The 24,346-nt window shown below is 34.6% G+C and overlaps 1 pseudogene across 1 annotated transcript; it reads left to right on the forward strand.

The window, feature by feature from the left end:
* The first annotated feature begins 5,925 nt into the window (after window positions 1–5,925).
* LOC107606607 (inosine-5'-monophosphate dehydrogenase-like) lies at window positions 5,926–10,845 on the forward strand (annotated as a pseudogene). The gene is made up of 6 exons (XR_015891976.1): window positions 5,926–6,198; window positions 7,117–7,900; window positions 7,996–8,448; window positions 8,946–9,125; window positions 9,512–9,770; window positions 10,463–10,845. The product of XR_015891976.1 is annotated as an inosine-5'-monophosphate dehydrogenase-like (transcript).
* Window positions 10,846–24,346: the final 13,501 nt, after the last annotated feature.

Here is a 24,346-nt window from a genome sequence, read left to right on the forward strand (position 1 = left end):
ATGTTTTGGGTTACGGAATTAAGCAAGATACGAAGATGCATCGCAAGATTTGAGTTGGAGATTTATGTTATGATAGTTTCCATGTTCAAATAATAAATTGTGTTGATGGTTTCACAATCATTGCCTTGATTCTTTTCCATATTTTGGATGTATGCTGAGTTGGGATGACTTCAATTCTGAACCTATTTTTCAAATTATATGTTTGAATTTTGTTTATTCTTGAATGTTGATTGTTGTGACTGTGATGATGTTGCTTTAAATGGATTGTGTTTCTATTTTTAATACCTGTAGTGATGGGGACTTGGATTTCACCATAGATATACATCATGGTTTTGTGAACTAGCTTGGTATTTGATGCAAAATGAGCACATCAGTCATTTAATTTACTCATTCAATAAAAGGAGTAAAAGAATTACTATAGTTAGTCCATGATATTTTAATTTGTTGTGCGTTGAAGGAGATTTATCATTTTCTAGAGTTGTATTCTCGGATCTGGACATTCATGTTACTCAAAAGCACATAATTCTTACAAATTAGAGATGCATTTTTTATCCATTTTTTTTTCAAGTTGGTTTTGGAGTGTGGAGCTGTTCAATCAGATGCTTTAAAAGTCAATCCCCTTGCCACTTTAGAGAGGGTAAAGAAACATAATAGTTATTTTAAATCATTGCTGCACTGACTTGTATCCCTGCATCAATTCTCTGGTATGAGTTTAATAGTGGATCCGTTGCACATATTTTGCAATTTCTTCAAAGTAGTGGTACTGATATTTTGAATCAAGGACAGGATACCAAATATGTAAAATTCTTGATTCTTGCATTGAGTTTAGTTTTGGAGTTTCATAAAGCAAAGGAAAGAGCTGTTGAATATGGTAATAAAGCCAGAACTGATGTAGCAAATGCCTTTTCTGAAATAGTTGATGGTTTAATTCTAATAGTTGATGGTCATAGTTTATGTAAAAAATCGGTGACTATATTATTCCAAATTATACATCATGCGACAAAAACTAACTTGTATTACTGCTTGTTTAGGATTCTTCTTTACAACATCAGGAGGTTTGAGCAGTTTTGAGCATCCACTTAATGAGGTGAAGCCTGTCCCAAGAGTTGACAGTTCTGTCCATTCAATGGACCAGCAACTCTTAAAATTGGAATGAAAAACATACCTTTTGAGAATATCTGTTTATGCTAGAGCAAACAGCCTTTAGGGATTTCTTTCTGATGGTTCTTGTTACCATAAGAAAAATTCATTTCTTCAATATACTTGATGTATATTTTTGAGTTTTTGTCAGTCAAATTGGTTCTCTTATTTGAGGAACTATATAGAACTCAGTTTTTGTAAACAATTTTAGTTATTATTCTATCAATGGTTCTTGTTACCATATGGCATATGCAAGTTCTTTCATTATGTTGGTCATAATAAATACTTGAGTGATGAAAATTAAATTTTGTATTATACTTATTACTACTATTTCTATTTTATTTTATTCATTACTTTTTTTTTTGTATATATTCTTAAGATAAGGTATTTTAAAAGTCAAAAAAATAAAGAGAAGGTATTTTTGGTACAATTTGTATATAAATAAGAAAAATAATGATAGTGATAAAATAAAAGGGATTATAGGAATATTTTTCATGTAGTAGAATCATTAAATAGGGATTATAGGAATACCTTTCATTGAATATTTATAATTTTTTAAATTTTCAATTAGGTCTCTATACTTTTTTTTTTCTTTTCAATTAGGTCCCTAGGGGTATACATGTGGTTTATCACTTAGCCACCAAAAGCTCAACTTCAATCACTCCAAATTACTAATTCAACATGAATTTTAATCTAATCCCATACAATTCACCACAATCAATACTAGGGTTCACAAATTCAATAAACCACAAGAGTTTAGAGTTTTCTTACCTTACCCACTGCATATAGGGATGAAATCCGGTAATAGCTCATACTAGAGTACTTCCTAAATCATCAAAATCATAAAATCTCTTAACACACAAAACCTAAATTCGCAAAAATGAGGAGAAGGGAGAAATGGGCAAAAAATTCAGAATTTCTTACCACTTTATTCAAATAGATTCAAAGAGCTCGACGAGACAAATGCGTGATTACACACGGTGTGACGATTGGAGCTCCGAAGAGAATGTTATGACCAAGAGAAGAAGAAGGTGAATAATGTTAAATGGGAGTTTCTTCTCCTCTTCACTTCAGTGCCTCTCTCCCTCTCCTTTCTAAGTAATGAGGCTGAATGCCTCTTATTTGGGAATATATACATATATATATAGATATATATATATATACATATATATATATATATATATATATATATATATATATATATGATGGATTTAGGCCTAACTTAGATCCGGTTGAATTTTTGGTTCGTTTGACCAAACTTTGGGTCAAAATCTTTAAAATAATTGTCTAATTTTTTATTCTAAATTATTTTTATCATTTTAATTTATAAAATTCAATTTTTTAAATTTATTTACCATTAATTAAATTTTCTCACTCACAAAGTCGGACAGATTTAAGTCGGTATGCGTTATTTCGCGATTAATTAGATTTTGATAGTAAATTTTATTTTCTCCACCAAATTTTTTGAATTTAATATTTTATTATTTTCAATCAATCCCGAACAATTAAATTATTTTTATTTTTATTTTATTTTAATTAAATGGCTTATTGATTTTCCAGTTTTTACAAAAGTATGGAGAAATAGAGGGGGGAGCTCGGCAATAGACGCGGAAGCACGACGAATAAAGGCATTGCGATGACGCAGGAGAAGCGCGGCGGACGACGGTGGCTGGACTGGTTGAAGACGGCGACGAGATGGAAGAACAGAGGCTGCTGCGTTGAGAGAGAGGCGAGAGGGCTCAGGGAAGTTAGGGCATTTTCGATTTTTTTCGTGATTGTTAAAACGGTGTCGTATACCTCTTGTTTTCAAAACCATGTTGAGTCCCAGTTTGATCGAATCCAACAATTTTTGGCCGGTTTGTCGATTTAAGACCCATTTTTAAAAAAGACGGTTTTTTTATTGCCGAGTCATTGTAACTACCGATTTTCAGTTTGACTGGTCTGACCGGCCGATTCGAACTAATTTTTGGAGCCTTATGTAGAAGTAAACCAATAAAGGATTATGATACAAAGTTGATCTTAATATTTTTCATTTTACATACTTCTTAACAAAAGAAAATTCACAATATTACAAAAAAAGAGTAAATATTATTACTTCAAAAATTATATTACTTTTTAAGGGTTTTGTTAAGTGTGTCTTAATAGTGTAATTTAAAGATATTATAAATTCAATGTTTATATAAAATATATAAATTAAATAAACTATCATTTATATCTATAAATATTTAAAGTACTGATAATGTTGCTCATAAAAAAATAAAATTAATATTATAGCTATGAAAAATGAATTTTAATAAATAAAATTATCTAAATCCAACAATATCATCTAAAATTTTTAAAATATCCTCTTTTAGTTTAATCTAATCTAATCTGAAACTTTAATCCATTATTTTTTATGTTTGTATTGTAATTGAACTACTGTTTGTAGCTATAGATAGGGGTGGACCAAAAAAATGGCGGTGGTCAAGGGTTAAGAATTAGAGTAGAATTGGATTAGAATTTAGTCTTAAAAAAATTTATCCATTGAAATCTATTTTTTATTTTTTTATTTTATTTTATTTTCAAAAATAAGGAGACTCGAACTTGTAATTTTAGGCTGCGTTTATTTACAAAGACAAGACACTGAGACATAGACACTGAGACACAAAATTATGTTTGACAGAAAAGACATGGACAGAGACAGTGTGTCCAAAGACACTGAATTAGTGTATTTTGTGTCCATCCTGACAAGAAGGACACGGGGACACTAACAAGGAACACAACTTATTTTTCATTCTTTTTTATTATTTTTGTTAATTTTTCATAATTATATTTTTTTATTATTATATTTTTCATCTCAAATTTTTTGAATGAAAAAAAATGAGAATAAATTAGATTTTCATAATTTGTTCTAGTTTATCACCAAACAGAATACAAGAACATAAAATTTTGTGTCTCTATCCATCATTAGCGAAATTTATTTTTTATGAATACAAGGTTAGTTTTATTTTTTATCATTAGAATTATCAACATTTTAAACATTCATAAATACAAATGAATAGTATATTCATATGAATTTTTAAAGTTTTCTATATAAGTATTAATAAAAACAAGACTACCTATTATTTTCTTAACTAATATTCTTAGAAAGCATTTGAATGAATCTTCCTTTTAGTTTTAAACTTTTAATTTGATTAGATTTTGCCATAAATATATTTGTATAATTCAAGTGAAAAAAAGGACAGGAATTAGTGAAAGCATGGTCAACTATAAAATATAAAGAGATATTCTCCACATTCAAGTAATGTTGGTATCCAAACTCATCCAAGTAATTTTAGACCACACGCTTTTTTCATTTTTCTTCTCACCTCACGCTTCTTCTCTTCTTTTTCTTCTCTTCTCCGCGCGCTTCTTCGTCTTCTCCCGCTTCTTCTTACGCTCGTTTACGAACGGAGCGTCTTCTTCTTCGTCTTCTTCTTCACGTTCCTCCTCTTCTTCATTCTCCTCTTTCCTTTTCGTGTTCCTTCTTCTTCACGTGTTTTCTCCTTATCGTCATTCTTTTGTTGTTGTTGCTGCTGTATTTTTTTGTCTTTTCCTCCTTCTCTCTCTGATGAAGAAGCAGTAGAAAGTGAGGAGGAAGAGTTTTGAATTGTGCAGAACATAAATGAACCGAACATGTTATTATGGTAAAACAATTGTATAGTACTAAATTAATGGAACATTATCCATTATATAAATTCAAATTCGAACAGCTTTCTGCATAATGAACCGAACACGTACTCATGGTGAAACAATTGTATAGTATTGAGTGAACAAAACATAATCCATTATATAAAATCAAATTCAAACAGCTTTCTGCATAATGAACCGAACACAGTACTCATGGTGAAGCAATTGTATAGTATTGAGTGAATGAAACATAATCCATTATATAAAATCAAATTCGAACAGCTTTCTGCATAATGAACCGAACACGTACTCATGGTGAAACAATTGTATAGTATTGAGTGAACGAAACATAATCCATTATATAAAATCAAATTCGAACAGCTTTTTACATAATGAACCGAACACGCACTCATGGTGAAACAATTGTATAGTACTGACTGAACGAAACATAATCCATTATATAAAATCAAATTTGAAACACCTCTATCTACAATTTAGAGATTATCAATTCAATTCAATTCAGAACACCTGCGTCCATTCAATTCAATTTAGCAATTGCAGTCTATTCAATTCAATTGAAAAAATAATATTTGTGTTGTTGGTGATGACGATAATGAAGGAGGAGAAGAAGAAGAATCTGCGTGCGTGAAGAAGAAGAAGGAGGAGGAGGAGGTATACGTGAATTTGAAAGAAGAAGAAGATGGCGTATGCGTGTATTTGAAAGAATAAGAAGAAGAAGAAGCGCGGGGGAGGAGAAGAAAATAAAGCGCGTGTAATGACGCTTTTTTAATGAGAGTTGTTTTTGTTGGTATTGAACCTACTTGGATAAAACTTGGATAGAAAAATGCTTGGATGTGTAGCATAACCCAAATATAAACTCCGAAGCCCCAAAAGCAACTTCAGTACCCCACTTCGCTCATTTCCGTAGTTTTAAAAATCGAACTGGACTGACCGGTTTAACTAAATTAATTAAAAATCGGTCACTAAATTAATTCGGTTAATTTCATGAATTGTCTAGTGAAAACCAGCCAAAGAATCGGTTGAACCCATAGTTAACTGATAAACCAATAGAACCGGACAGTTTTTTTTTTTTTTTTAAGTTTTCGTTTTATGCGTTAAAAGAAAAAAACACAAGAAACCCTAAAATCTAATACAGCACCAACCCCAAACCCCTCCTCTCTGAAACTGAAGGGAAATTTAGCCCCCCAGCCCCGCAGCCCTGCTCGTTGTCGTCGCCACTCTTCTTCGCTGGGTATAGGCGTCGCCTGGGGAATCTCCGTCGCCGTCTCCTCTGTTCGAGCTCTCTCTCTGTGTTCGCCGGTGTCGCCTTCTTCTCTGTCGTCGCCGTCACTCCCCTTCCTCTTTCCGAGCTCACTCTGTCACCCCCGTTCCTCCCTTGGCGTCTCACCGGTAGGTCACGTCTTCTTCTGTTTCATCTTTATTTTCTAGTTAATTTTTAAGATTCTGAGCTGAGTTTGTGTTCAGAAATTGAATTCTAAAGTTATTGTTGTTGTGATTCTGAAGTTATTGTTGCCATGAAGTTTTTTAGTTGTTGCAGTTGGTTCTGTTGTTGCTGAATGCTACTTCACTGTAATTACTAATTTGCAATCATATAATTTCTGTTGTTACTGATTTTAGATCTAAAATTGTGGTTGATGATTGCTGAATTGTTGCTGAATTGTCACTGTATTCTTGGTGTTGATTGAATCATTGAATGATTAGTTCACTGCTGGTTTTGTTGGTTAATTTTTGGAAAAAGATTGTTAATCTTTGTTAAAATTGTGTCAAAATTTTGCTAAAATTGTGATCAGTTGAAAATCCTGTTAATCTTTATTAAAATTATGCTGAAAATTTTGTTAAAAGTTTTTCAGAGTTTCTATTTGTTCATTATGATCGGTCTTTTCTTTCCTGCCATCATTACTAGCACGATCCAAGCAGCTTCAGAATTACAATCGTTGGTTTAAGTTTCAGTTGCTTTGAAAGTTGTGGCCACATTTGATTCATCTTAGTTGGTGCTATTTATGTTGATAATAAGCACCATTATTACACCATTGCTTTTTGCATACAAGGTTCTACTACAGTCAACTTAAAGATATGGTTTCTGCTGCATTTTACAATGATTTATTTCTCATACTGAAAGTTTAGTCCTTATATTTTGTTTAAATATGTATTTTCTGCTAGAAGTTGTAAGATATCATTCTCAAGAGCTATTTGTACGTGCTTTAAGGAAAATTTCCTATAATTCTTAAAGGTTTATATGGGATATCTTTGTGGCATCAATACATTTCCTTGCATCTGATATAAATTATTGTGTTTTGTTTGGAACAGGTATTGGGATATCTTCATTTATTGTGTTTTAATTAAACCGGTTGAACCAGTGAACAGTTACCTTACCTGTTCATTGACCGGTTCGGTTCTCGCAACCTTGCTCATTTCCCTGCTCAGTGCTCACCCACGCAAACGAAACAACTTAAAGGCTATCCATTGTGACTATTATATTATTAATTATTTAATATTTAATATTCCCCGGCAACCACAACCACCACCACCATCGCCGCCGCTGCCATGGACTTCACTCCGCCGCCGATCGAAGACGGTTTCACGGCGGAGAAGCTATTCAACCAGGGCTTCTCCTACACCTACGACGACGTCATCTTCCTCCCTCACTACATCGACTTTCCGGTCGAGGCCGTCGATCTCTCCTCCCGCATCTCCCGCAACGTCCCTCTCTCCGTCCCATTCATTGCTTCTCCGATGGACACCGTTTCGGAGTCCGCCATGGCCGCTGCCATGGCCTCTCTCGGTGCCATCGCTATTATCCACTCCAACATCTCCCCCGCCACCCAGGCCGCCGTCATCTGCTCCGCCAAGTCCTGCCGCGTTCCCATCCTCTCCCACCCTGTCTTCCTCCCTCCCTCAGCTTACATTGACTCCCCTGACAACTTTGCCGATTCTCCCTTCATCCTTGTCAGAGTCTGGCAACTCTAAGTCCAAGCTACTCGGCTACGTGTCAAAAGAAGACTACATGAATCAAAGCGACAAGAGCTTGAAAGTCCGCGATTACATGGCTCCCTCGACACCTATTACGGTGCCCTGGAGCCATGACTTGAAGGCAAGGACGAATACTTTGCTCTCGTTAAATAAAATCTTTTGGTGTTGTCTTTCTTTATATTATCTAAGTTTTTCTGCCTCCCATACTTTTTGAAGGAAATTGACAAGGTCTTGGAGGAGAAGAAGGCGAATTTCGTTGGGCTGGTGAAGGACAACGAGGTGGTTGATGTGGTTACCAAGGATGATGTTGAGAAGGTTAAAGGGTACCCAAAGCTGGCAGGGCCAGGGTCGTTGGGTGCCGACGGGGAATGGATGGTTGGGGCGGCGATAGGGACGAGGGAGCAAGACAAGGAAAGGTTGGAGCACTTGGTGAAGGCTGGGGTGAATGTGGTGATTCTTGACAGCTCACAGGGTAATTCTAGTTACCAATTGTAGATGATCAAGTATGTGAAGAAGGTGTACCCGGAACTGGATGTGGTTGGTGGGAACGTGGTCACTATGTACCAGGCTGAGAATCTGATCCAAGCTGGTGTTGATGGATTGAGGGTTGCTATGGGGTCTTGTTCAATTTGCACCACACAAGAGGTTTGTGCAGTTGGGCGTGGTCAGGTATGAACGTTATTTTGTTTTATTTTATTTTTCAATTTGGTGTTATCTTTGATCTTTGCTGCCTGTGTTGGTGTTTGTTGATGGCCTGGAGTTTTGAGCTGTTTGTTAGATATGAGCTTAGATTGTGATAAATTTGGATAGTTGTTACCTTTTGAGAAGGTTTGGTTCAGTGATTAGGTTGAGCTTAATTGCAGAAGAGGTCTTACTACTCAGTTGTAAGGATTGTACAGTATTAACTTATTCAATGATTAGAATTGCATTTTGTTTGAACAGTGTTGACTTATTGAATAGTATTCAGTGATTGGGATTGCATTTTGCTTTAGATGGTGATGTTTTTCTTATGGAATGACGAAGTTTAAGTAGTTTTGACTTTGTATAGATTGTTAATATTGCATTTAAGTGTTTGGGAATTTTCAGCCCTGCTTTCTACCCTGTTCTCAATTATATGTTCTGGCTTGCAGGTGCTAAGTTATTAATATTGGCTTCATGCTTTTCAGGCAACTGCAGTTTACAAGGTTGCATCTATTGCTTATAAAAGCGGTGTTCCTGTGATTGCCGATGGTGGCATCTCAAACTCTGGGCATATTGTCAAGGCTTTGTCATTGGGAGCATCTACAGTTATGATGGGAAGCTTCTTAGCTGGTAGCAACGAGGCTCCCGGAGCTTATGAGTATCAGGTATGAATAAAAAACTGGGTCAGGCTCTGCAACAATAGTTGTGATATAATGTGGATCAGTGTGATGATAAAAGAAAATTTACTGCTTAGAAAAAAGATGAAATTGTAAGAGCATCAAAACTCTATGCTCAGAGGAAAAATATTTTTATATATTTATTTGTTTTTGTATTTAGCGTTGACACTGAAATGGTAGATGAATAATTGGGAAGAAACTTTGGGGGTAATTCATGATTAATATTTGTTTCAAGTCCTTGGTGTACTTGAAGTGAAAAGATTGCAATGTTTTCGATATTTGACTTGGCCATTCTAGTTCTAACAAATAAAATCTTGAGCTATTCTTCTTCCTTGCCTTTGGTTAATATGCATAATTGATTTTTACTTCACCAGAATGGTCAACGAGTCAAGAAGTATAGAGGAATGGGTTCACTAGAAGCTATGACTAAAGGAAGTGATCAAAGATATTTGGGTGACACTGCAAAACTAAAAAGTTGCTCAGGGCGTTGTTGGAGCTGTTAAAGATAAGGGTTCTGTTTTGAAGTTCCTACCATACACCATGCAAGCTGTCAAGCAAGGGTTTCAAGATATCGGTGCCAACTCTCTGCAGTCTGCTCATGACCTCCTCAGATCCAAGGTGTTAAGGCTAGAGGTACGGTTATCGTTTCTTGTTATCTTCATCATTTCTGCACTAAATACACTAGTTCCTATTTTCTCAACCATTTACCCTTGAACTGTAGTTCTCTACAGGGGTTTTTCATTTTTAATTATTTTTATTGTTTTCAAACCAAACAAAGGGAAAAGGAGTAAAAAACATTTGTGTTAAATTTTTGTATTTTCCTAGAACACATTTAATGCATGTTTTGAGATTATTCCCTACGGCATTTTTAGATTCGTACAACTTCCTAACATCATAGATTGAAATGAGTGGTTTGTAAATGTGTTCCAGAAGCAGGCAATTATTTTACCTCATATTTTAGGTTTTGTTCTCTTTCTGTTCGGAAGAGTTGTTCCCATACAAGTTAGGATTCAAAAAATACTAGTGTTTTCTATACGAACATGCATCTTGAATTGAAAATCACAAGAGGAGAAAAGCACTATCTGAAAACACACTTTAAATTGTGTAAGGGGAATCAGATGTGTTTGCCTGCAATTGCAACCTCGTTGTCATGGAATTAACTCAGGCAAACAATAAAATATGGTTTATGTTAATATTATCGTTAAGATTGGTATTATAAATTTTATAAGCTTTTTCTGAACTAATGTTTTTCTGAAATACTTCCCAAGACCAAAGGGGGGGATTTACTCAAATTTGTTTCTTAATACTTGGTATGCTCTGTTCAGGTCCGGACTGGAGCAGCGCAGGTTGAAGGTGGAATCCATGGTCTGGTTTCTTATGAAAAGAAATACTTTTGAAGTATGAAACCATCCAAAATGGTTGTAAGTCGTGGTAGAAATTATTGTTGTACGTTTAAAAAAGGGCATAAAATGTTACTCGGGCAGTCGCAAGTTGCTGCCAATGATGTTATTAGAAATCGAAACATTGTGGATGATGGTGGCCACACCATGATTTTATGGGATTAATCCGAGTTATTTTTAAATTTTTCTTCGGGTTTTAATTCCGTCATTGTTGTCTTGTATTTTAAATAGATGTTTTAGACTTTTAGTTGGTTATCTTTTTTGTGCTAATCAATACTTCCGGAGTACTATTTGAGGTTTCAAGGGAAATTTTCTTGTTATCTTCAATTCATTAGGTTTACATATATATTTTTTTTAAATAAAACTTCTCATATTGAAATTTTATCAGTGACCAAAAAGAGTCATTTTAATAAGCTAAGTAAAATAGAATGGCATGTTTTAGACTCTTAGTTGTCTGGCCAAACGGGTCGAAAGGCAACGAAATGGATATCTTTATTTGTGATATTTTGTATTTCTTTAATATATGACTATTGAACTTGATGGGGTGCGTTTCTTATACTTGCATGTTATTATAGTAGATAAAAATATGAAAACAAAACAAAAGCAATGAACAATCGTGAATTACAATGAAATATGCAGTGATTTTTTAAGAAAACTATTCATGAAAAATGTTACAAAACAATACAAACAATCTTGTCTAATACATCACTGACCCATTAGAAAATAAGGGGAAAATGAGTAATAACCATGGTAAAATACAACTATTGTCTATTGAGATTGTTTACTTCATTAAGTAGCAGAGACATTTAAAGTTTATGCATTATTAGTGATGTTGAGTGATGAGTTCAAGTGAGTATGTAGAGAAAATCTAAAGAAAAAAATGAGTTAGAGTACTTTTGAGTCCTGAAATTAAGCATTTCTATTTTTTCTTCACTTTGAAATACCAATAAAGGGAATAGTTAAAATGTATTTTAGGAACATTAACTTAGTGTTTCTTTTTATTTCAAAAACAAGCAACTGTTTTAAATGACAACAACAACAAAATAACAAGTATCGTAAAAACGTTCCTGGTAATGTACTATTAATAAATCATCAAAAAAGGCCTTTCATCGCAAAAACGTTTCTGGCAATATTTTATTAATACACGTTTCTGGTACTATGTAAACCTTTATAATTTCATCACATTTTTAATTCAATTTATAAAATTTAAATAAAAATAAATACTATTTTGGTCATAGTTATCAAAATCGAATCAGTAATTAATCCGGCTAAGTTTATTGGATTATTAGATCAATGGTTCATCCGGTAGGTCACTAATTGAATCGTTTGATCCAATAATAATTAAATAAATATATAAAGTTGTTATAAAATTAAAATTTACAAAATGAAAAATACAACATTAATATTAGATAATAAAAAATACTTTACACATTACTTAAATTTAATTAACTTATATATAAATTTGTAATTTAACCAATGATTTTAGAGTAAAAGAAAGAACCTGAGAAAGAGATTGAACTAGTAAGGTTAAATCAACAAAGAAAAAATAAATTTAAAAAGGATCAAAGCAAGTAAAACAGAACAAAAATAAATAAATAAAATAAAATAGAAGTGGCGGTAGCTGACTTTTAAAAGGAAGCTTTGGCTTTTTAGTTTTTTTACTTTTTTACACTTGCTTGTTATACAATATATTATAGGAAGAGTTTTAAGTGTACCGAAAATATCAGTGTTCTAGTTATTTTAACCGTTGATTTTAATTAATATATATTATATATATTTTTTATAATTCAGATCAATGGTTAAAACAACTGGAGAAAGTTTTTGAAGCAAGCAGTAGTAATAGTGCTGGTGAGCAGGAGTCAAGTAATCCGAACGTTGCAGTCTTTTTAGTTAGTGCTTTGGAAGTTTCCATGCAAATGGATCTTTCAGTGCCCGGTTTCCACAATGCATTGCCCTTCATAGCTGCATTAGGAGACATTAGATAGACTCCGGTGATAGACTAAGAGAGTTAGTTAGGTAGTACACAATGAGGATTCCCCGCCTTGCTCACAGTATATGACACGCTAATGATGTCTCCGGAACAGAGGGGTACTTTGGTAGAAGTTTTCTTAAATCCTGAGGAGTATCAGGCTTTCCTTGCAGAACAGTCGATGAAGGAAGATTTTTGCTTCAAAGAATGCTTTCAAGCTAAGCACGGATAGCTTTATTTGACAATTAGTGGAAGTCGGGTATGCCTATTCAACATAAACTAAGGCGCTGGGTAGATCGTAGATTGCCGGGTATGAATTAGATTCTAAGTCGGAGAATGCCAATGAAGAGGGCCTTCTTACAGAATATGCTGTTTTGAAAGTTGCCCATCGGTTAGTGGCAGCTTCTTCTAATTCCTATGATTCTGCAGATTCAAATTCGTATGTTATGTATGATTCAGTGGATGAAAGATCGGATTATTATCTTTAATTAAGCATCTCTTTCATCTTCATTTTCTCTAGTGGTATCTGCTGCTTAAGATTTGACTTTTGCTTCCAAAACCTTTTCGAAACTTCTTGACCCCTATCTTTTCAAAGCTTAGTCTTACCGACAAAATCCGGGAAATAACCTTAAGTAGAAGGACAAGAAAGATCTTTTTTGTTTAATTGATCCGTGGGCCTCTTCAATAGAAGCACTAGAGCGGTGTGATTCAATTCTACTCGTTCTAGATATACATGAAGTATAGAATCGAGGTCGCTGGGATCAATGAAGAATTTTGGATCTTCTGTAACATGAAAACATTTCATTAACTAGAACATGTCATGAACATTTGTTTAGTCTAGAATATTTTTGGAAGTATGATATCCAAATGAGGCGGAAATAACTCGAAGGCCCATTCGTCGTACGGAATGAGTATGACTTGGCTACAAGGGAAAGAAAGCACTTTCCATCGTAGTAAAGTCGGAAAGATGAGACGTTCGACTTACTAGTGAAACTCTACTTTTCATTCTTCACTCTTTCGAAGAGTAATTGTGCTATGAAAGGATTTGGGTCTCTAACGTAGAACCGATATTTTCGATATACTTAAAATTTTTCATATATATATATAATTATTGACACTATGATGGATAAAAACGCATGTGGCTTATTGAAAGGCTTATGCTTTTATAACCTTGGGCACAACAAAGGTACATAGTTTGAAACTTCGAACCTTGCCAGTGGGGTTTTATAAATGGAAAAGTATAGGTAACCAATAACATTTTTGAATAATCTATGAACAATGTGAATTAATAGGGTTAAAAGAGTAAATTAACCTTAAATTTAATTAGTAGCATTAAATTAGGGTGTAGTGTATTTTTATTTGATTGGTGGTTGTTCATATTGTTCAAAATGGTCATTGTTCACCTAGCATTCCCCTTTATAAATTTCACTGGAAAGGACTTTCGCGGTGCACGGTGCAGCCGAAATGGTATTTAATATTAAAATCATCCTTTTTTTTGTGAGTCTCATCCTCTTCATTTATACCCGTCTCCCTCTAGTATGGGTTGTTTTTGAGCCTAAATGTGAGATATTGACTCCTTTGGGGCAGTGTCTGACTTCTATTGGTGCCGAGGTGCCGCCGTCTGAGTTCCTCGTGAGGAAGTGGAGATAGTACCTGCAAGTCTGCAATGTACTACGATACTTAAGTTAGCACGAGTTTTAGCCAGGTTTTTAGTAGATTGGATTCTGAATAAACCTGAGGGTGTCAGTGTATTTATAGTAGAATTGATAACCACCTTTTAGAGTAGTTCCACCTTTGATGGTGGATAACCATTCCCTTTTGTTAGGGAGGTTGTTGAGATCTCCCTTTTAGATTAATAGGAGATATCTTAGGAGTTAGTTACTTATTTAGATAAGTAGAGCTAGACTCATGTCACTATGTCCGACCCCTATGAGGTCAGGTAGGTGTAGATCGGAATGATGTCTGTAGGTTGGGTTTTATTTGTTTTGGGCCTAGCTAAATTGTGGGTCAGTGCATGAACAGTGCCCCTGCTCGAGGTCGAGCTTTACGAAGTCGGACTCGAGCAATTAGATGACCAAGTCGAAATGTTGAGTTTTAGAGAAGTTGTTTAGTAGTTTGAGGTCTGAAGCCAGGAAGATCAATTGACTCGACGTGATTTGAATGTTATAATGTTTTGTACAACTCGTTCAGTTCAAGTTGTTTTGAGGATGCATGACTTGTTTTAATACAAATCACCATTCTGAAATTTATTTTTCTTTTGTACAACTCGTTTTATACCGAGTTGTTTTAGAGGTTGTAGATTTGTTGCACGACTTTGTTTTTGGTACAAATTGCTTATTTTAAGACATGATTATTTCTTGATTGAATTTCATGAAACTCATTTAGTTAGAGTTGTTTTGCGGCTTAATGACTTGTTTTAATACAAATCATTTTTGAAACTTATAGTTCTAATTTCATACGACTTTTTTGATATAAATCGTTTATTTCAAAACTTGTAATTATTTTTGAGTATAACCTCGTCTAGCTCGTTCAGTCCGAGTAGTTTTAAGGTTTTATGATTTGTTTCATTTTAAATAGTTTAATTGAAATATAGTTATTTCTTAATCTGATTTCATACAACTCGTTTAAATATGCAAAATACTCAAAATTCACAACAAAGCATGTCTTTTTCTTGCGGTGGTGATGAAAAGTAACAATTTTCTCTTTTAAAACGGCATGGGAAAAAGCAGTGGCAATGGTGATAGGCATGCCAAAACCAAGGCGGCCGAGACAAGTGTAGAAAAAAGAGGATGAAGAAGGATTTGAGAGGCGAGAAAATATTGGCGGCGTGGGGATGAGGAAGAAGGGAAAGGAGAAGAGAGTAATGAAGAAGGAAGTCATAGCGACTCTGATGACGACAGCAACGACGAGCTGATTCTAGTGACGATAATGAGGTTACGATTTGAGGAGGGTAAATGTGCAGAGAAAGAACGAAGGAAAATGCCCTAACTAGTTTCATCAAAGGGGTAGAGTTGGATTTTCAAATTTTGATTGAGGGTATTTTAGAAAAGAAATATCAATAAAGTTTGAGTCCTTGTGTCCAAAACTTTTAGTCCCTTGTGTCTCTACTCTCTGGAGATATGGAAGGGACTGAATTTTTGTGTCTCGAAACTGAAATTTTAATTTCAATCTCTAATCACTAAATATAATATTGAGTTCCAGTCCTTTAATTCCAGTCCCAATACTTCATACCAAACACAGCCTAAAATTACTACACAAACCCCTTAGTAGTATGAATCCTCTAATCTTCTACACTGGCCATTGTACCTATTTACTCAACTAGTTACCGCTTCTTGTTCACATTGTTTCTTAAAGTAAACTCTTTTTCAACTCATTGAAAAATTCTAGATGACTAATACTTTTTTTTCCTTAAAGTGTGTTAGCTCATAATCCAGTGTATTAAGTTAGCCATATTTACTTAAATATATTAATTGAGAGTCCTACACTAAGTTCACATGAAGTATATATATCACAATTCTTCGCATCAATAACAGAATACATACTCCATCTTCTCTTTTAATACTCATTCCTCTAACATGGTATCGGATGATATTTCTCCTTCTTGAACCTTCCGCTCATGCTTCTTGGACTCTTCTACACGCTAAATTTTTTCTGCATCTTTTCCCTAATTTTTGTTTTCCTTTTTCTCCTTCGTTCTTTCCTCTTTTCTTGGCTCACACAATAGATCTTGATGAGATTTGATTACTGCACCATTTTGTAGCTTCAATTTCGATCAACGAATCTTGAAAATAAGCAATTGAGACTCCATGGCTCAACATGTGTCCTCTAGTTCAACAACTCATGTATCACCAACAATTCTTTCAAATACATTAATGGCGTTTGATCTATTTGCCCTCTCCTCCGCTGATAAACCTGGATTGGTTCTTGTCACTCAACACCTCACTAAAGACAATTATCATTTATGGAGTCACGTAATGTAGAAATCCTTGAATGCCAAATGCAAGTTTGGCTTCATCACTAGTTCGATTCTACCACCAGATCCAGTTTCTGAACCAGAGCGTTTCGAAAATTGGCAGTGTGTGAATGATGTAGTGAGCACGTGGATCTTGAACTCGGTCTTGAAAGAAATCGCCACCTCCCTGGTTTACATAGACTCAGCTGCAAAACTGTGGAACGACCTGAAGGAGCGCTTTTAACACGGCAATGGTCCTCGCGTGTTCGAATTGAAATGCAAATTGATGAATTTCCATCAAGGAAACATGTCCTTCTCTCAGTACTTCACTCGAATCAAAGTCTTGTGGGAGGAATTGAATTCTTACAAACCTGCACACTGCAATTGTGGTGATGCTCGAGCAATGCAATAATTTGTATAAGCCGAATATGTGAACTATTTTCTCATGGGTCAAGATGAATCTTTCTCGCAAATTTGTGGTCAGATTCTTCTCATGGAACCCTAATTACAAGTCATCAACAAAGTGATGTCCCTCATCACTCAAGAAGAGAAACACAGAGCTTTTGGAGCCAGCAATAACTCAATTAAAAATCAGGGAGCCTTCTTCACAAGAAACCAGAACCCAATACAAGCTCAAGGTCGCGGTAGAGGCTCCACAAAGAAATATTGACCCCTTTGTGCACATTGTGACATTCTTGGTCATTCGATCGATAAATGCTATAAAATTCATGGTTTTCCACCAAATTATAGAAAAGGGAGAGGAACCAAGAAAACGGTGCATCATGTGGCAACCACTCAACCCACTCAGGAAGATGAAGATCAATTTCCTTCACTTAGTCTGACTTCTTCACAAATTCAACAATTGCTCAACCTACTCAACAATCAAAAGATCCAGGAAATCTCCTCAGTTGGGACCACAGATGTATCCATTCTAGTAGGTATGAACAACACATCCTTGTCAAGGTCAAAATTTTCAAAAGATTCATGGATATTGGACAGTGGAGTCACCATCCATATAGCATATGATTTGTCACTCTTTTCTTCTTTACACATCAAGACATTTCTCAGTTATCTTACCCAATGGTGCTATTTTTCATGCTAATCTCATAGGATCAGTAATCATAAATCCAAATATTACCTTAAAAAATGTGTTATATGTTCCCAATTTTTGTGCCAATCTTCTCTCAGTTTCATCCTTTGGCCAATACATCGCTTACTATTACTATCGGTTCTGATTCATTTACCATTCAGTGCATCAACTCATCGAAGATGATTGGGAAGGGTGAGCTGCACCAAGTACTTTATATCCTAAAGGCCGATTTCCCATCTAATGTGTTGCAGTTATCAACTTCTTCCATGTCTATTCCAAAGTTTGTTAAGCAAGGTTTTGAAAATCGGTTCGAACTGCGAACCGATGGAAATACCGGTTCGGATTAATGTCAAAACCGCCCAATCAAAAGGCCATTGTTGGACTGCCAAATCGGCCAGGAATCGATTGGTAACTGTGAACTGGCCGGTTTTTGAAGTTTCAACAAAACGCCATCGTGTTGTTCACTTTGGAGGCACTAAACGTTCAGACCCTAACCCTAAGCATAACCCAACGTCTCCCAAGTCCCAACCCACCCAACCCAGCACAACGGCGCATCAATCCCTCTCCCTCCCTTCACCCTCGAGCTCGTCATTCCTGTCACCGCCGGCGAGCTGTCTCCGTCACAACCGTCCAGCCACTGGACCGCTCTCGCCGTCGTCGCAAGTTGGAGCTTTATCGTTGATCGTGCAGCTCTCCACCATCATCGTCGTTTCAGCTCTGGAAGCACCATCGCCGGGCTTGCCTCCTGCCTTCATCGCGCACCTCTGTTCCACCGTTGCCGGCATCACGTGGTTCCACAAGTTAGTTATATGAACTAGTTCCCCCTCTGTTTTATGCTTCTACCTTCTAGCTTCTAGGTTTTTTTTAACAATAGTTGTTGAATAATTGTTAATTAATCTGTGAATTTGCATGTTGTTATTGGTTGAATAATTGTTGTTAGATTGGATTATAATATTATATTGTTGTTAGATTCAATTTAGCTGCTGTTATTGCTGCTCTTATAGGTTGCTGCGTTATTTTTATTAGATTGGATTATATTATTATTGGATTGATGGTAATTTTTAGGTATGGATGAGAGTATCAATCAAGAAATACCTAGGAATAATAATGCAAAGAATAATTCTGCTTCGAATCCTGTTACTTTGAATGAAGCTTCTCTTCCTCTTGGATCTAACGATAGTCAGCCACAAACTTCTAATGTTCAGAAGTAAACTGATCCTGCTTTGAGATATGTTGCTTTATAAATAAAAAACAGCAAACTGCATTACCAATGCTTATTTTGTCTAAGTACTTTTAGGAAAGGGGGAATTAATAAAATGAAAAAGCATTTGGCAAGGATATGTGGAGATATGAAGAAGCGTTCTAAAGTCCCTTATGACGTAGAAAAACAAATAGAAGGTTTATTGAAGGAGATTCAGAAAAGTAAAACTAGTAAAAGGAAAGTAAGTTTTAATAAAGAGGATAGTGATGAGATTGATGATGCTATTGACGAATCAATTGTGCAAGAAGAACAATAAACTCCGAGTCAGTTACCAACTAAGCAGGTGATTGGAGGTGATCCGAAAAAGAAAGCAAAAAATATTATTCCTCCTATGTTTGCACCAAGATCAACTCCATGAGGTCAACCAAGTTTGAAAAGTGTGTTTCAAAACAAAAAGGCGCTTCATGAGGTTGATAAGCGAGTGACTAGATGGCTTTCAAATTGTAGGATTCCTTTCAATGCGGTTATGTCACCATTTCTTTATGATATGTTGGATAGTGTTGCTGTCATTAGGCTTGGTTATAAAGGTCCTTCCTATGATAAGTTGAGGGTTCACTTGTTAGCCGATCTCAAAAGGGAGTGTCAAATAGTTGTTGATAGCTATAGGTCTGCTTGAAAAGAAACTGAATGTACCCTCATAGAAGATGGTTGGATAGATCAAAGGCAAATAATGTTAATTAATTTTTTGGTTTATTGTTTGAAAGGGTTGTTCTTTATAAAATCTATAGATGCTTCAATTGTGGTAAAAAAAATGCTTCAAGCTTGTGTAACTTATTTTCGGAGGTGATTGAATGGATTTGGTCTGATAATATTGTAATGTAATGACTGATAATGTGGCAAATTATGTTGCTGCTGGTAGGCTTATCAATAAGAAATTTGAGGATATCCACTGGTTACCTTGTGCTGCTCATTACTTGAATCTTACTCTAAAAGATATGAGCAGCATGCTGCATATTTCTAACCTTGCATCACGTGCTTCGAAGATTATAGTGTTTGTGTATAATCATACGGTGTTCTTGTCCTGGCAAAGACAAAGAACTACTTGAAAGGAGATTGTTCATCCAGGTGCAACTCATTTTTCCCTGTCTTCATCACATTGAAGAGTATCTTTGAGTAAAAAATGAATTTACAAGCATTAGCTGTGGATACACACTTTATCGGAAACAAATTAGAAAGGAGTGCTAATGGTAAAGCTGTTAGTGCAATTATCTTAGACAACAAATTTTGGGATGATTGTTTTACTGCATGCAAACTTGTGAGTCCGTTGATTAAATTGATGAGGATTGTTGATGTTGATGATAAATCATCATTGGGATATGTCTATGAAGGTATGATGACTGATGAGGGCAGAAAATACAATCAAAGAAATGTTCAGGCGTAGTAAGAGTGCATATCAACCTTATACAAAGATTATCAATTCAAGATGGGATAAATATTTGAAAAATAATCCTTCATGCAACGACTTATTTCTTGAATCCTGCTTTTTTTTTATGAAAATTATAAAAAAAGCACTTGATGTCATGCAAAGTTTACTTGATCTTGTTAGATTGTATTGCAAGGTTAATAATTTATATTCAATTGAGGCAATAAAAGAAATACACTTGTATATAGATCAAAAGAAAAGTTTTGATGGACTTGAAGTTTTTCGAGCTGCAAAAAGACTTCAACCTGGTAAGAATATCTGTTTAAGAGTAACATATTTTATGTTTTCATTTCTTTAATTTGATAACTAATAGTTGGGTTATAGGATTGTAACTTGTAGATAAATGGTGGAGGTTGTTTGGTGGTTCTGCTCCATGTTTACAAAACATGGCAGTTCGCATTCGTAGCCAAGCATATGCTTCTTCGGGGTGTAAAAGAAATTGGAGTCTCTTTGATTATATTCATACAAAAAGAAGGAATAGATTGGAACATGATAGGCTAAATAATATTGTGTATGTTATATATAATTTGCATCTTAAATCTAGGTAATATATGTTTCATACTTTCATTTCATATCATTAGATTTTGTGTAGCTAATATGTTATACTAGGTTTATCTTATTGTATTTAATTTGTTAGGAAGGAAAGACAAAAAAGAAAGCAAAATGTGCAATATGATCCAATTGATTATGAAAGTATTGATTTGGTTGACTTTTGAATGACAGAAGAGGTTGTTGAAAAAGAGTTTGATCTTTATAGTAATATTAAAGATTTGCTTCGTGAGTATTATAGTTTATTTTCTGATTATTTATTACAATAACTTTAATCATTAATTTATTGATAATGTGTTATATATTTCATTAGATGATATTGATGCTGATTTAGATCAAAGTGGTGGTGGTGGTGGTGGTGGTGATAGTAGTAGTACCCTTATTATAAAGAATAATTAAAATATTCTTATAATATATATATATATATATATATATATTTAAAAATTCTAAATCTTAATTCTACGATAGAAAAATAAAGGACTAAAATTTAAGATTCTCAAAATTAATATATATAATAGAAATATTTTAGTCATTTTCTATAATTGGGTATTGTAGTTATTTTTTATAAAAAATAATATTAATTTAGATTAGTTCAAGATTTCATTTACCATTTTTCGGTCAAATCAATTTGTCTAGCCTAATTTTGACAAAAATAATACAATTTAATTCATTATATGTGTTAAATTTTAATTATTAAAAAATATCTTTATAAAAAAATATTTTTACCGTCTTTATCTGAGTGGCTCCCTTGTAATAATTATGATGTTTATTAGTTCATACTCCAGTCTCCAGGGTATTAAATTAGCCATAATTAGTTAAATTAAAAATACTAATTGAGAGTCCTGCACTAAGTTCTATGGTGATTGCTACGATACGATGAAAAATTCATACGTACCGATACGTTTAAAATATAGACAAATAACAATAAAATATGTAGAATTTATTTTCCAGCATTTAATTTTTTCTTTTTTAAATATATAGTATATCACCACTTTTACCAAAATACCCTTTTAATTAAATAAAAATAAAAAACATTTATTTATTTAATTTTATAAAAAAAACTTAAACATCCTTTCTTTATTTAATTAGACAAAAATACCCTTTTAAATTGATCAAATTTTAAAATTCAATTAATTTTAATTTTATAATTTTAAATAATTAAAACAACAAAACAAAAACATATTAAAAAAACAAAAAATCAAAATTTTCTTCATCTTCTCCAATTCTCTTGAGTCTTGATCATTCGTGCCCCTCTAAAGAAAAGCAGTTAAAAACCCAAACCAAAACGACAAAATCCTAGCCCTAGGTTTTTTGTCGCCGCTGTCTCCCTCAGGTTCTCAGCGCTTCCGCTTCTTCCTCTTCCCCTGTCTAGAACCCAGGTAGCTCGGCACGTCGTCCCTATCCTCGCTGGCTTCTCTGTTCGTGGCTTGGAGTAGTTCACCGTCGGATCACCGCTTGCCGTCGTCTCTGCTCTCGCCGTTGTCTCGCCGGTTGCCGTCGTGGCAAACCTACGTCGATGACCACCTTCTCTGCAAAATTGAAGGCAACCACCTCTCCTCCGCCGCAATCGTCGGCCAAGATGGCAGTGTTTGGGCTCAGAGCTCTAATTTCCCTCAGGTTATCTTTAATACTTCTCAATTTCTCTCTCCAAAACTCTCCTTCTTTCTTAGTGCTTTGTTTTTCAGATTCATCTGTTCTTTTTTTTTTCTGTTAATTTTCCTCCGATTTATCAGATTTGATTTGCATGTGACATACTGACATATCATATGGTTTTGGTGTTAATTTGATACATTCGCGCTTTAACCATAGCTGTTTAGTTTTATCAACTGGAGCTAATTGATTAATTTTTCAGATTCTTAATGTTTCACTTGTTAAGTGCAATTTATGCTATAAATTAAAGCTTGGAGAGAGTCATTAGGAATGACTTGGAGTTTGGACTGTGTGATTATCTGATATGAGATGCATTCCTTTTTATTAGTATGTAACAACATAAGATCAATCATACACTCGTTATTGTTATATATGAAATCGGATATTCACATCACTTGTGCAAGTAACATATGGCTGGGGATTTCAAGTGTGTTTGGTTCATAGCACAAGTCAAGTGATCCTTGCAATCTGAAATAGTTTTAATTGATCTGTTTTTGATTGGTCTTTTGTGTTGTGCAGTTCAAGCCTGAGGAAATTACTGCTATCATGAACGACTTTGCTGAGCCTTGATCGCTTGCCCCCACCGGGTTGTACCTCGGTGGCACCAAATATATGGTTATACAAGGTGAACCCGGCACTGTCATTCGAGGGAAGAAGGTACTGACTGTTTCTAATTATAGCTTGAATTTTGATTGCACAAGTTCAAAGAAAATACAACAATCTATGATAATGTGAATCTGCTAATCTGATTGAGTAAATTTATGATGTAATCATGGATTCAAATTGTGGTATGTGACTGCTTTAGGCCATAGCTCACAATGAATCAGCATCAGCGTAAAACTCATTGCTGCACCATGTCCATACCGTTGTTACCTTGATGCTGGTTTTGGCCATTGGTTGTTAAAATCTCAGCTTGTCCTTGTCATGCAGGGTCCTGGTGGTGTTACCATTAAGAAGACGAATCAGGCGTTGATCATCGGAATCTACGATGAGCCGATGACTCCAGGGCAGTGCAACATGATTGTTGAAAAGCTGGGTGATTATCTCATTGATACGGGTCTTTAAGTCCTCTTTGTTATTTCATGTTATCTGCTTGCTTATTTCACTGGCTCCTATACAAGGCTTCGCATCGATTTGCCAAGAGAATGCTCGATTGTAGTGTAATAATATTAATTAATGGTTATTCAAAGTCATGGGATCTGCGTCTAGGGAAGAAGTTACGGTGCTTGAGAAGTGAATAATAACTATAATCTCTGTTGTGCTTTTTAGCGGGTATCTGTATACATTTTACAAGTGGTTTTAATGCTATGGGCATAGATTGTTGGCATAACTTTCTAAAACCTTGTATCTCCCATGCTTTTTCTTCTCAATTTTATCTATGCCCAAGGAATTTAATGTTATTATCATCACTGATTAACGTTTCTGTTAGCATCATAGTATATTTCCTTTTACTCTTGGAAGAAATGTTACACCTAATAGTTCTCATCAATTTTGAGATTTCTAAACTGTGTTCTTGGGGTGTCAAATTATGAGTGGAGAAAATGGAAAGAGATAGAAAATAGGGACAAAGAATCTCAATCCATTGGCTATGGACTTTTGATTAAAGTCTTATGTCTGCATTGTGTCTCCATTTAAAATTTGACACATGCATAAATTTCGTCCCCGTTTTCGCCAAGAATTTGGCACTCAGAAACAAATAGGATAGAAACAAATATTTGACTATCCACAAGTACCAAAATATTCATGGCTTGATGCGCACAAGTTTTCTTTAACCTCAAGAACCAGATGAACTTTTTATTAATCAGGGTTCAAATAAGATGTTCCCCTTAGGCCTTAACAACATAATTTCTTTTTTAATTCCCTTGTATTTCTTGTGCATCTTACGATCCAAAAATTTCCTTCGATCCAACAATTT

Source organism: Arachis ipaensis, chromosome B7, assembly GCF_059453495.1.
Source record: "Arachis ipaensis isolate K30076 ecotype BB chromosome B7, ASM5945349v1, whole genome shotgun sequence".
Lineage (NCBI taxonomy): Eukaryota > Viridiplantae > Streptophyta > Magnoliopsida > Fabales > Fabaceae > Arachis > Arachis ipaensis.